Genomic DNA, 13,296 nt, shown 5'->3' on the forward strand with positions numbered 1-13,296 from the left:
AGAAGACTATGTTCCTTCCACCCGGAGCGGGGAGGCAGGGAGGGCGCATGTGAATCTAAGCAGATACAATCATCAGAAATGCTTTTACGGTAAGTAATGCATGTCTACTGATGCTTGTTAATCTGCTTAGAATCAAATGCTGTGCATAGACTAGCGAGCAGTACCCGGAGTTGGAGGTGGGTTGTGAGAAGGAACAGTAGAGAACAAATGTCTTAGTACTGCTTGTCCCACCTGAGAATCAGACCTAGAATGAGTTTCTAGGCAATAGTGTTTTGTAAAGGTGTGTACAGAACTCAAGGTTGCCACTTTCCAAATGGACTCTAGGGGAACATTTGCAATGAATGCTATGGATGCCCCAGTGCCTCGAGTAGAGTGTGCTCTAGGCTTGAAGGGCAGTTCTCTCTTTGCAAGAGTGTAACATAGTGTGATGCATTTGACAATCCACCTTGAGATCGCTGATTTAGAGACAGGATCCCCTTCTCTACCAGCTGCCACTGAAACAAAGAATTGTTTAGTCTTCCTCAGTGATTTAGTTCTTTCCATGTAAAACATGACTGCCCTGCGCACGTCTAGTGTGTGAAGGCTTCCTTTGGCCATGTTAGTAGGTTTCTGGAAGAACATGGGTAGTTCGATTGACTGGTTCAAATGGAACTTTGAAATAAATTTCGGCGCAAACCTGGGATGTGTGCGCAGAACTACCTTATCTTTGTGGACTGTAACAAAGGGGTCTAAAACAGAAAGAGCCTGTAGTTCGCTAACCCTTCTGATAGAAGTGGTAGCCATTAGGAGGGCTGTCTTATAAGTCAGATCTTTCAGACTTGCTTTATGCATAGGCTCAAAGGGAGCTCCCATGAGCCTGGTCAAAACCACATTCAGATCCCACCCAGGGGCTGGATGAGAGATGGGAGGATAAATCCTCTTAACCCCTTCCATAAAGGCTTTAATTACTGGTATCCACCACGATAGTTTTTGCTGTGATGTGGTGTAGGCTGACAGCGCAGCCAGATGAACCTTTAGGGAATTGAAGACTAACCCAGAGTCCAACAGATGGGTTAGATGCAACACAATGTGTGAGGGTGAGCAATCGATGGGATGGACGCCCTTGGAATTGCACCAGATGAAAAAACGTTTCCATTTGCTAGCATAGCAATAACGTGTATTAGGCTTTCTCGCTTCCCTGAGTATGTCCATGCATCTCTGAGGGAGTTGCAGGTGTCCAAACTCTATGATCTCAGGAGCAAGGCTGCTAAGTTCAGAGTTTGTGGGTGGAGGGTCTCTTCTCTGTCCCGAGACAACATGTTGTACGGGTTTGACTGGTGGGGAGAGGGACATCTCCATCAGGTGAGCGAACCAGGGTTGGCGGGCCCACATGGGGGCCACCAGTATCATGGTAACTGGTTCCTGGTGCATCTTGTGCACTATCTTTTTGAGAAGGGGAGTCGGGGGGGGGGGGGAAACGCGTAGACAAATTTCCCCAACCAAGTTATCCAGAGACCGTTCCCCTTGGATCGTTTCTGGGGGTACCTGGAGGTGTAGTCTTGGCATTGGGCGTTCTCCTGAGTAGCGAACAGGTCGATCTCCGAGAAACCCCATTCTGCGAAGACGTTGGACACAATGTCTTCGTGCAGCCGCCATTCCTATTCTTCTGGTAGAAGAAAATCTCTGCTGAGTACGTCTGACAGAAGATTGAGTTCCCACTGGAACATGTTGGGACAACAAAAACATCTTGTGTCTGAGAGCCCATATCCAAATGTTCTGGGACAGCCTGGATAGCCCTGGAAAGTGAGTGCTCCCCTGTTTGTTCAGGTAATACATTGCTGTAGTGCTTTCGGTTAGGATCAGCACTGTCTTCCCTTGCAGTTGCCCCTGAAAGGGTTTCAATGCTTTGAACACCGCTAGTAGCTCCAGTAAGTTTATATGATTGGATGCTACCGGAGGGGACCACACTCCGTGTGCTGTCTGCTGTAGCAGGTGATCCCCCCCCACCTCGTGAGAAATGCGCCTGTTGTAAGAGTGGGTTCCACTGCAGGGGTGGTGAAGGTCTTCCCCTTCAAGAGGTTTTCTCTTGACCACCACTGCAGACAGAGAACGAGGGCTGGCGAGACAACTAACAGATCTTCCCATTGTCTGCTGGCCTGACACCACTGGCTGTTGAGCCACTCTTGCATGGGACGCATTCGCAGCCGCGCGTGGGGAACCAAGTATATGCATGACGCTATCATCCCTAGCAAACGCATAGCTTTGCGTACCGTCACCTCCCGACTGGCTACATATTGAGGAACACGAGGGAGCATGTTCTGAACCCTCTCGCTGGAGGGGAAGACAAGGCTGTCTTCCGTCCGAATTAGCACTCCCAGAAATTGTTTTCCTTGGCTGTGGACTAAGCTGGATTTCTTTTCGTTGATTGAAAAACCCAGGCTGAAGAGGAGATCTACTGGTTTTTGGGTGTTCGAAAAACAAGCGTCGAGCGAGTACCCCGTAATGAGCCAGTCGTCGAGGTAAGGATAAACCGGGACTGATAGTCTGCGCAGGTGTGCTGCTGCCACTGCCAGGACTTTGGTAAACACCCTTGGCGCTGAGGCGATGCCGAAGGGGAGTACTTTGAACTAGTAGTGTTTGTCCTGAATCATAAACCTTAGGTATTTTCTGTGCGCTGGCAACATTGAAAAATGAAAGTATGCCTCTTTCATATCCAATGTTGCCATGAAGTCCCCCTGTTTCAGCAATGGGATCACCTCCTGTAGTGTTACCATGCGGAACTTCTGGGGCTTTATGAACTTGTTCACTGGCCACAGGTCTAGAACAGGACGCATGGTGAGATCCTTTTTGGGTACAAGGAAGTACACTGAATAGATACCCTTGTTTACCTGAAGAATCGGGACGGCTTCTATGGCATCCTTTCCCAGCAGAGCTTCCACCTCTTGGATCAGGATCTGCAGATGGTCCAGTGAAAGGCGTCGTGATCGCGGCGGTCTGAACTGTGGAGGTCGGGCGAATTCCACACAATAACCGTGGGCGACCGTCTTTAAGACCCACTGGTCTGAAGTTATCCCCTCCCATGCCTTGAGGAAAGATGTTAATCGCCCCCTGACCGGGGAGACATGGGAGGGGACCTGAACTTGGTGGTCATTTCTGACCAGAGGCTGAGGCTCCTCTGGGATTGGGGACCCTGCCTCTACCCTTGCCACGTTTCTGACTCCTTTGGGGGTAGTAGGTAGGGCTTCCGGATGTTTGACTGGTGTTGAAGTTACCCGTGACGTAGTTGTTCTGACCGGCACGGGCTTTCCCTCGAAAGGACCGGTGAGAAATATTACCCCTCTGGGAGGAGGGTTTCTGTGTAATCTGGTGCAAGGACCTTATAGTCTCGTGCTCCTTCTTGGCCGTCTCCAACGCTTCATCCACTGCTTTCCCGAAGAGGTTAGTTTCTTCAATGGGTTTATTAATAAGAGAGGCCTGAGTCTCAGGCCTGAAGCCCGATGTCCGCAGCCATGCGTGTCTTTTTAGAAGAGTGCCTTGCACAAGAGACCTGCCTGCTGTTTCTGCAGTGTCCAGGGTGTTCTTGACCACATTTTGATTAACCAGTTTTCCTTCCGCAACAATGACGAGAAGCTTTGTTCTGGCTGGCTCTGGAACCTCCTGAAGGCTTTCTTGGAGCAGGTTGCATTGGGCATCAGCGTAGCTTGCTAATAGCGTAGTATTATTAGCAATCCGAATGGTGTATGCAGCTGCTGAAGTGACACGTTTGCCCAGGGCATACAACCTCTTAGAGTCCTTGTCCGGTGGTGATCCTCCCGTGGTAAGGGGTAACTCTGCCCTCTTTCGAGTGGTAGTCACGACCAGTGAGTCCGGGATGGCGTGCCCTTTGATATACAGAGGATCGGTCGGAGAAGGTCAAAATCATTTTTCGACTCTTGTGTTCACTGCCCGTGTCTGAGCAGGTGTAACCAAAGATGGGGCTACCCGCTTCCGAACAGAGTTAAGGAGGGGGGTGGATTGACTCGCTAGAGGTTTTTCTTTGATAATACCCTCCACGAAATCCTGCTCCGGTCCCGCCTCTCGGGTGGCAATCTTGAAGAATTCTGCTGCTTTTTTAAAATGGAGTTGGAAGCCATTTGGTCATCCACAGGGGAGGCCTGGCAAGCCGGAGTGGAGGGAGGAGAATCCAGGATTACAATATCAGCATCCTGATCTTGTGTCCAAGGGTTTTCATCTTCCTGCCGGGTCTCCTCCCAGTTGTCTGTCGTGTCCTGTTTGTCCTCCTCATAGCTTTCGAGAAAGGACGCTTCCTCTTCCTCATTATAGATATCTCTATAAGTATCAAGTCTTCTTGTTGGGAAACCTGAGACTGATCTACCTGAACTTGAAGGTTAGGGTCTACCCGTGATTTTTTTGTGGGCAGATGATCTGAAGAGGCGATAATCTGCTCCAGCCGATCCATACAACCCTCAAACTTTTCTGTAGTCCATTGAGAGGACCCGAACGGACCGGCACGAGAAGTGACATTCTCCGCCCTTTGGCGTCGACGGGAACTTCTAAGGGTGTCGGAGAGTGTCTCTTGACTATCTACGTAAGTCCCATCGGAATCAGGAACATAATCCACCAAAAACCTTTCCGCGGATTGACCCATAATCTTTGGCGGGACCGGGATAAGACCCACCGCCGCCGCGATCCTTCCAATGCTACTTTGAATAGACGCTGAATCGTCGAGAGACAAAAAGAAAGACCGTCCCTGCCACTAGGAGGTTTAGCGGACGGGTTTCTGTGGAGAGGCCTAGTCGTATCTTTTGGGCCTATAGGGGCCTTGGGACTCGTCGAAGTGTCGGGCTCCCGACTTTCGACATGTGTAAGATTAGGAGTAGCGCCGTTAGTCTTTTTTGTTTGCCCAGTCGCCATGCGCTGCTGCGAATGGGTAGAAGGCCTTGGATTTCGGCTGCCTCGTTAGCGCTTTTGCCTTTTTTGATGCAACCGTCGAAATTGGCATAGGGGTTGTGTGCTTAGTGTTGCGGTGCGATTGTACACCCCTGTCGCCGGGTGTGGTCCCTGTAGCAAGACCAAAGTCGAGCATGGAAGGGTCGGGGACGGCCGTGGCATACCTAGAAGTGTCCGCCTCAAGGTCTATAACATCCGCGTTGGACGTTTGGTCATCCGAAGTACCCCCGTCACTTTCGCCTGGTGTGGCGGTGGGGGAGAGAGGCTCCACGCGTGACATGCCGTACGCGGCCCACCGCTTTACATGGCGCTCCGTTAGGGTTTTGGGCCGAAGGAGTTTGCACGCTGCACACCGCTTCTTGTCATGCTCTAGAGGGAGACAGGCGTTACACGTCCTGTGATCGTCCTTCCAAGGATATCTGACCCTACACTTAGGGCAGAATCTAAAGGGAGTCCTTTCCATAGCAAAAGGGAAGGATGACTTGACCAAAAGGGAAAAGAGGGGAAAGGAGGAAAGACCTAAACAATATGGCCACCCCGACCCCACTCTCCCTACTGTATAGATCAGCCAGAGGGCCCGACCACGTGGACAATCCGGCCGCCGGATCTTAGGCGCCGAATCCACAGCCGTAGCCAATTCTCCTGTAGTCTTTGTCGAGGTTGTAGTGATTGGCGAATGACTTAACGGGGAATAAACCGGCAATTCGGTAAGATAAACAATGTCTCTAGTAAGAGCTCTGCTATAGGGCGACCACTTATCTGGGCGGAAAAAAACAATCTGAGGGACCTCGGCGCGTGAGAGATTTTGGGTACTACACACGTCGCGATAGGGATAGTGTTACAGACACGCCTATGCCGACGTCCCCTTTCGGTCCCCGAAAGACAAGATGCAATACTCTGCGGTTACCACTGGATGTCGGACCATATGCACAGCATGTGAATCTAAGCAGATTAACAAGCATCAGAAATGACAAATTTGGATTTGCAATTTATAAATTGGGTGAGTTCGTGGCATTGGGTCTCGCTAAAGTAGATAGACTAAGCATTCAGCGCATGAGGCCCATGATGTAAGTTCCACATTTGTGGAAACCCGCAGCTTTTGTTGATGTGAGCCAATTTAAGTTCTCTGTTTTGGAAGGGGGTGCGGTGTATGATGGGCTGAGCATGGTACCTAGTGTTGGCGCTTTGGTGTGTGAGATTTGGGGCCTGGCCGGTATCCATTGTTGGATGTCCGAGTCAATGCTTAGAAGGTGCCAGTTTTTGCTGAGTATTCTCTGCACCTGGTGACAGTCTTGATAAAACCTGGTCACATATCATGACATTTTTCTGTGGTTCAGAACTGGCTTTCGGAGTCAGTAGCGTTTTCGGAGCCCTGTTGGTTGCCATTGTGATTTCTAATTCAATCGCCCTCTCCATGTATCCTCTCACTGAGAATCTATTTTGTAATAGATTGCATTCCGCTTGGAACGCCTGCTTCGTACTGAAGTTTCTGTTGGCTCTTATAAATTCCCCTCTTGGGATATTGTCTATCACAATTCTGCAGTGGCAACTTGTTGCAAACAGGACCTAATTAACTTCGGTAGGATTTGTGTAGATGGTAGTTTTCAGTCCTTTGTTATTCACAGTGATTTTGATGTCTAAGAAGTCAATGGTGTGATCACTATGTGACTCTGTTAGTTCGATCCCAAACTGATTGTGTTTTAGGTATTCCTTATAGGTCTCAAGTTGGTCTGATGTGCCTGACCATATCATCAAAACATCATCGATTTATCGGTACCATTTATGGATCAGGTTGTTGAAGTCTGTATTGGAGAAAGCATGGACCTGTTCATATTGGTTCATAAAAAGGTTTACCATTGCTGCTCCTCATCACAGCGCGGTCATCATAGCTCCTTATAACAGCGCGGTCACCCCCTGCCCCTCACACACTTTGCACCAGGCCCACGCACGGGGTCCTGCCTCGATGCGCACCATTATCACTGCCCTCATGCATATTTTCATGCCACCACCGACACGGTATATTCTCACAACGCATTGCGCCAGACCCAACACATGGGGTCTGCCCCCTGACGCGCACCATCACTACCCATGCTCAAATAAGGAAAACCCGGGTTATTGGACCTGGGTGAAGGCAAGGGACAAAATGGCAATGGGACAGAGCAAAAGACTTAGTGGCTCAGCCATTTTCGGACCTAGCGACAGTCTTGAACCAAACGTGGTAAACGCAATGTGATTTAGTAAAAAGAAGTAAAACGCATATTAAAAGCAACTGCTGCCACCAGTTTGTCCCAGGCACACTTGTACAATCACCAAAAAGTCCTTCGAGGGTGTCTAGGGCCATAAAACAAAAAGGACCCCAGCGCACGGTACTGAAAGGTACTTTGTGTACTGTTAAAGAGTTGTCAAGAAATGGCAACATAGTCAAAGACTAAGGGAAACATAGTTTCCCAGTACTGATATTCTGAAGGATGTATCGGTTTCCCCATAAAAAGTGAGAAAAAGCCTAGGGGAGCACAGCTGAAGGCTGGGCTCCACTGATAAAAAGTCAGGATAGGATAGCCAAACAAAAGGTTTGGGGGGTCCACAACTGGAGGGAAAATTACACATAAATGAAATCTTTCATAACAAGGGGTACACCGGAGTCGAACACAATATAGGGCTGGCTTCATACAAAGAATAACATAAATGGGACAAAGGTCAACCTCCAGGTGCAAGAGGGCATTAGGAGATCCAGGGGCCAACATAAACAAGCTCTTCAAAAACGCTTTCCACTACACATAAACCAGTTATATTAGCGTAGCCTCAAAGTTCTGCCCCGTAAATAGCAGCAGTAACAGCTTTTTTCCTGTATAGCTCTAATGCAGGGGCAACAGCATGTCTTCCATGTCGATAAAAAAAAAAGGTACCCTCCTCCCCCACTATACATGCTTTCTCCACCTGGGGTGTCCATTGGCCATTCTCGTGGAACCTTATACACAAATAATCATAAAACCTAACCTGCTCCAGCCCATGATCAGCAATTCTAATGTCAATATTCTGGTATTTCACAAATTTGGGTTTGACGACGATGGATTTCGTTTTATTAATTTTATTTATTTATTATTTGCATTTTTAAAGCGCTCACACAGCCCGTGGGCATCGAGGCTCTGTTACAGGAATATGTCTTTTAGTTGCGTATTTATCACGTGCTTAATACCCATAGGTTTCTAAGCGCGGACCCGGGGATTGAACCTGTGTTGCTTCGTGTCGTCTTGTTTCCAAGGCGAGCACGTTGCCACTGAGCTATCCTCCGGGGACAACTAATGTTGAGAGTTAGTCTTAAATCCCTGCACCTCTTCACGACTGACGCCAAAGCTGTCCTCAATCCCCTGTGGCGATGCTGCTAACAGTACGGCGTAGTCCGCAAATTTAAAGACTGCAGGTGGTGTCTGTACACCTTCTCTCTATATGGTAGAGGAGAGTTGCAGAGGACCCCAGCCAAGATTCTCTATTACAGTAGCAATGGACGAACAGTCAAGGCCTAGCTTCTCCGGAGGTGATGCGGGCTGGTTCTTAAGTACAGTGTAGTCCCCAAGCACCCACAAAGTAATGCCCACACACTGTATTAGTGAAAACAGTCTTTATATAATTAAGGTTCACGGTTATATACACAATCACAATAACTCACTTTGTGCTCAGTTAATCTACAATGGCAAATATATACAGTTCTAAGTGGTACTACAATTATTATCAGATTTCATTAAAGTGCATCAACTGGGCGCTGGTCAAATGTCACACAAATCAATTAATAAAGGTAACCAACAATAGGCATAGAAGAACAATCGGCAGAATACTGGCCCCTACCACTAGACACCGTTCTGTGTGGAGATCCCCCAACCTGGGCAACCTGTAAAATAAAGGTATACTACAAGCCCAATCCATATATTGTTCAATTAGTCTTATTTCTTTCTACAGTGTTTCTACCACCCCAATGTACGTGGAATAGCAGAGTCCCTCGAGGAGGCGTCGATGGATCCTTCTTGAGTGACTCCCTTTAAAGCAGGAGCCACGGGTCGTCGATGGGCCTCGGAGAAGGTGAACTTGGCGTCGATGATCCTCGATGAAAGGTTTGATGGCGTTGAGGAAGTAGCTTCGGTCCTGGCGGTGCTCATCGACGACGAGTTGAAGACGTCCTGCGAGGATGTGGCGTGCAGGGCACCTCGATGTCGATAGTGGAGGACCGCAAAGAGTCTATGAAGAACTTTGGCCCAGCAAGGGCGTCGAGTCGTCCAGCGTCTCTGCAGTCTTTCGGTGATGGGAAACCCACCGGCGGATTCTCCTTGGCGCGTCAATGGCCTCGACTTTCTCCGGCGGGACAAAGTGGTCGGCGGTGCTGGCGAGAGATTCCTTCAATTTGAATGTCTTAACCAATGGAGCGTTGCGGCTCCGGTCGTCGATGGCACAGCATCAAGCGCTCTCTGCTTCTGGGCAATGCGGCTTCGACAGGCCTCCAGCAGTTATAGCAAACCTGCGAACCCTGGTCGACGACTGTGGACGGAATGTCCGGTGCTTTTCTTCGTTCGCCTGTCGATGGTCTGACTTCCAGAGAGCTTCGGCGAAGGTTAGCGGTGCTCGATGGTCCCATGGAGCTCGGGAAGAGGCCGCCTAACCATGTCCTCTCTCGGATCAGTCCTCGGTGACAGCTTTCGGATCAGGTCGAAGCAAATACAGCAGGAAATCTTCTTCCAGCTGGGCTTCAAGGATAAGCTTCAAGTATCAACTTCAGCTTCTGAATGATTTCTAGCAGTGAAAGGCCCCCAGATATACTAGTTGATCTCCCATTCATTCTGCTGGGTTACACTCAGGCAACCAATCACTCAGAAGGGCAGTTAGTCAGCCAATCAGGCATACAGTGCATTCAGGCCATTCTCCTCCCTCTCAGACACTCACAACAAGGAATGTGTATTGGGACATGTACCCAGCCATTCAACACTACACACTGCATTCATACCAGTTTCTGGCAGGGCTCAGTCATTGTATTTCATACCAGAAACCAGAATCCACAACAAGAAGTGCATATTGGTCACACACTCCATTCACCCAGGTCCAACCCACAGGGTGTACCCACAACATACAGTCACTGGGAAGGCTCCATCCAGTCTGGCCTGGACTTCACTACAATACAATATATGGAACTTCCACCCAACAGCCAGTCAGGGGGAAGGGACAGAGTCAGGGCTTCCCAGGTCTTTGGGAAAACAAGGTAACAGGCAATAGAAAGCAGGAGGCCACAGGGGCCATCTTGTTTCCTATCAGGAATCAGCTGATTCCAATGGCAGGGCCTGGGTAGCCCCAAAATGGAGGATACTCAGAGCACCTGTCAAATTCAGCATGGAGTTGCCACCAGCCCATACCCTGCTCCGTGGGCCACACACAGGTGCCCAACAACATACACTAGGGGCACAGGATTGTAGCCCCACCCATGGGTGCCATAAGGGTATCCTATGGGTCTGTACACCTAAACAAAAATAGGAAGTCCCACATGGACTCCTGGGCAGAACACAATACAGAACACAAATGAAAAAGGACTACAGGACAAGGACAGGGAGGCCCTGTCCCTCCAATGCATTTCCAGCATCACAGCAATGAAAAGTGCTGGATACCAATTTCTCTTGCTTTGAACATTTCTCAGTTATTTCGAAAAGGAAGTAGTGGGGATCATGAACAACAGCAGAGTTAACTACGATAAAGACCACTTGTGTACCACATATTGTAGCAAAACATGTTTTGGTAATTTTGTTACTTTTGATGACATGGGTTACTATTGGCAGTGCTCTAATCATGATTACCGTCTTTTTTATTATTGTTTTGATAGCAATCCATTCTGTCATCAAAGTACATATTAAGTGCTGAAGCCACAGGAAGAAGGGAGGGAGATGCAAAATATATTTCTGTGAGAGGAGATGGTGAGTACACACTCTGTTTATAATCTAGCCTTATTTGATTATTTTTGAACGTGCAATACATTGGCATAATTTCCATAAAATCATAGAGGTGGCAAATTAGGGAGGCACTGAATTACTTTGTTTCTAACTCGATGTTATATAAAACATAATTCACAATATAATATTATTTATAGCAACACCCCCCTGAAAAACTGAGAATCAATTCCTGTCATATTAAAGGAATGGGCACCCCTCCCACTGTTTCTCCAGAAATCCTCTGTGCACCCGCTTCACACCTCATAGTGATCTATTGTAAACATGTTTTCTATGCAGCATCATTTACATTTGCATGCCCTAAACTCTGTGACTAAGCCTTGTTCGCCATGTCCACCTTGTGGTACGGGACAATGAGACTCGGGAAAATTAACTTCGACTGTTGTCTTGGCACAGACCCTACCATACGTCCCTGCAGTTCATGAATGCAGACAGCAGATGAAAACAGTTTCTAAATGTATTTATGCCTTGATGTCTCAGTGGGAAGGTGGAAGACGCTTTTAACTCAAAAGCATGTCAACAGAACTTTTGTCAGTTCCTTATTAGAGTCCCCCCGCCCCCAAAATATCACTCCTCAAATACATCAGTTAAACAACAATTGACAGGTTTGGACACGTAACAAGAGCAGTAAAACAACAAGTTAGATCTATTAATCTCATATACTTGTTCATACATGTTTATGGGTTTCAAACCATAAAGTGTCTGCACTATTTCTAGAATGTATGCACCATACCAGTTTCACATTTTCTGAAACAAAAAGTCTATATTGACAAACTTGCGTTTTGCCCCCACCCTTATGTCATAGCAAACCAACAAGCGCCAGTGAGGGTCTGCTGGTGCAGTCAAGCCCATCATCGAGGACAATGCAGCACATATATTAGACATATATTTTGAAAGCAATGGTCATGACCAGAGCATATCGGTTCCATGTGATAATGTCCCTGCAAAAATGTCGCCTGGCAAAAAAGTCACCAAAAAATTGCCGTTTTTTGCAGAGACGTTATTACATTGAACATGCGAGGAACAACCCTGCAACCTTCCAAAGCACATTTTATTTTCTCAAGGGGAGCAGGGGACACCTCTGCAACACCCGCTCCCCTTGACCCCATATATATGGTCACCACAACCTTTTCCCGGCGACATTATGTATGGTGACCATATATATGGGGATAATATTACCGGATACCAGCATATCTAGATGTGCAGCCCCAGGGGATCTGCATCGAGGGCAGCAATCGTCTATATTTCCGTAGAACTTTAATAACATCATTGGTGTATGTGCAATCTAGATGTCCATTTCTGAATGCTTTTTTCATAGATGCACAACATATATAATGTTTTATCTTGTCTTGTATTGAAAAAAAGTAACATGAATGTATAAGGAAGTTGTTTTATGTGGATTACGTGGGGAGGGTTGAAATTCTCGGCATCAGGTGCCCAGAAGCCCGACATGACATCAAGCACATCAAGGAAGGCTTTGGGCACCTAATGCCTGGGACTTTCACCCAACGGGTGCTTAGTCTATCTTAGTAAAATTGTACTGATTAGATTGATATGATAATAACAAAGCTCTGATTTATTTTGTTTACAACTGCTAGCGCTTTATCAGCGGGTCTGCACTGGGGAAAACGTTGTTGCGTGATTGAATCGCTGTGTTGTGTGGTTTGAATGCATTTTCCAGCAAACCTAGTAGCTTGGGCTACTTATTTTTGATGAGACGCAACAGCACCGGTGCATCTTCAAATAGCCGGTCTTTGCTGGTCCGTTCTGGACACACTGAGCAATGACCGCCACCAGCTTTATTCCTGCTGTGCCTTGAATACGTGATCAAGTAGCTTCTGTACCTCATAGTTTCTTTATTTCTTGCCCTTGTTCCTATACTGCTAGTGCCACCATGCACCCCCTTAATCCTGGAGTTTTGGCTGCAATATTATTATTGATGGTCTGTGAAGGCTTCATGAAGCAAGACACAGACAACAGATCCAAAGTTCAAATAAAATGTTTTATTTACTCAAATGTCAGGATAGTTAAAGGCCTAACCTGCCCTATCTTAAGGTGGGATTTCCCTACCTAAAGAAACTAACCAATACTCGCCCTCACAACTAAAGCTAAACAATGTGCAGGGATATCATCAATAAAAGAAATAGTGTTCCAAAGTTCTGAGCCTCTTCCAGCCCCTGGCGTACTTATCAGCTCCCCTTTGCCAAGTTCAAGGCAGTTCCACAAAACCTTGGGGTTCCCTTACCCAAGTTCAAGACAGTTCCACAAAACTTTGGGATTCCTTTCCCCAAGTTCAAGACAGTTCCACAGAAACTTGGGGTTCCCTTCCCCAAGTGCAAAACAGTTCCAGTTGTACTTGTGCCCACTCCTTCAATATTCAGAAGCAGCT

The 13,296-nt window shown here is 47.5% G+C and overlaps 1 protein-coding gene across 5 annotated transcripts in view; it reads left to right on the forward strand.

Moving 5' to 3' along the window:
• LOC138567641 (zinc finger protein 182-like) overlaps positions 1 to 13,296 on the forward strand; it is a 218,580-nt gene that overhangs the window by 151,010 nt on the left and 54,274 nt on the right. For all 5 annotated transcript variants that reach the window (XM_069646099.1, XM_069646100.1, XM_069646101.1 and 2 more), the window contains one exon: positions 10,784 to 10,874. The gene's annotated coding sequence lies outside the window, so the exon portion shown is untranslated. The remainder of the gene's footprint in view (positions 1 to 10,783; positions 10,875 to 13,296) is intronic.

This window comes from Ambystoma mexicanum, chromosome 2p, assembly GCF_040938575.1.
Source record: "Ambystoma mexicanum isolate Mex_15411 chromosome 2p, UKY_AmexF1_1, whole genome shotgun sequence".
NCBI lineage: Eukaryota > Metazoa > Chordata > Amphibia > Caudata > Ambystomatidae > Ambystoma > Ambystoma mexicanum.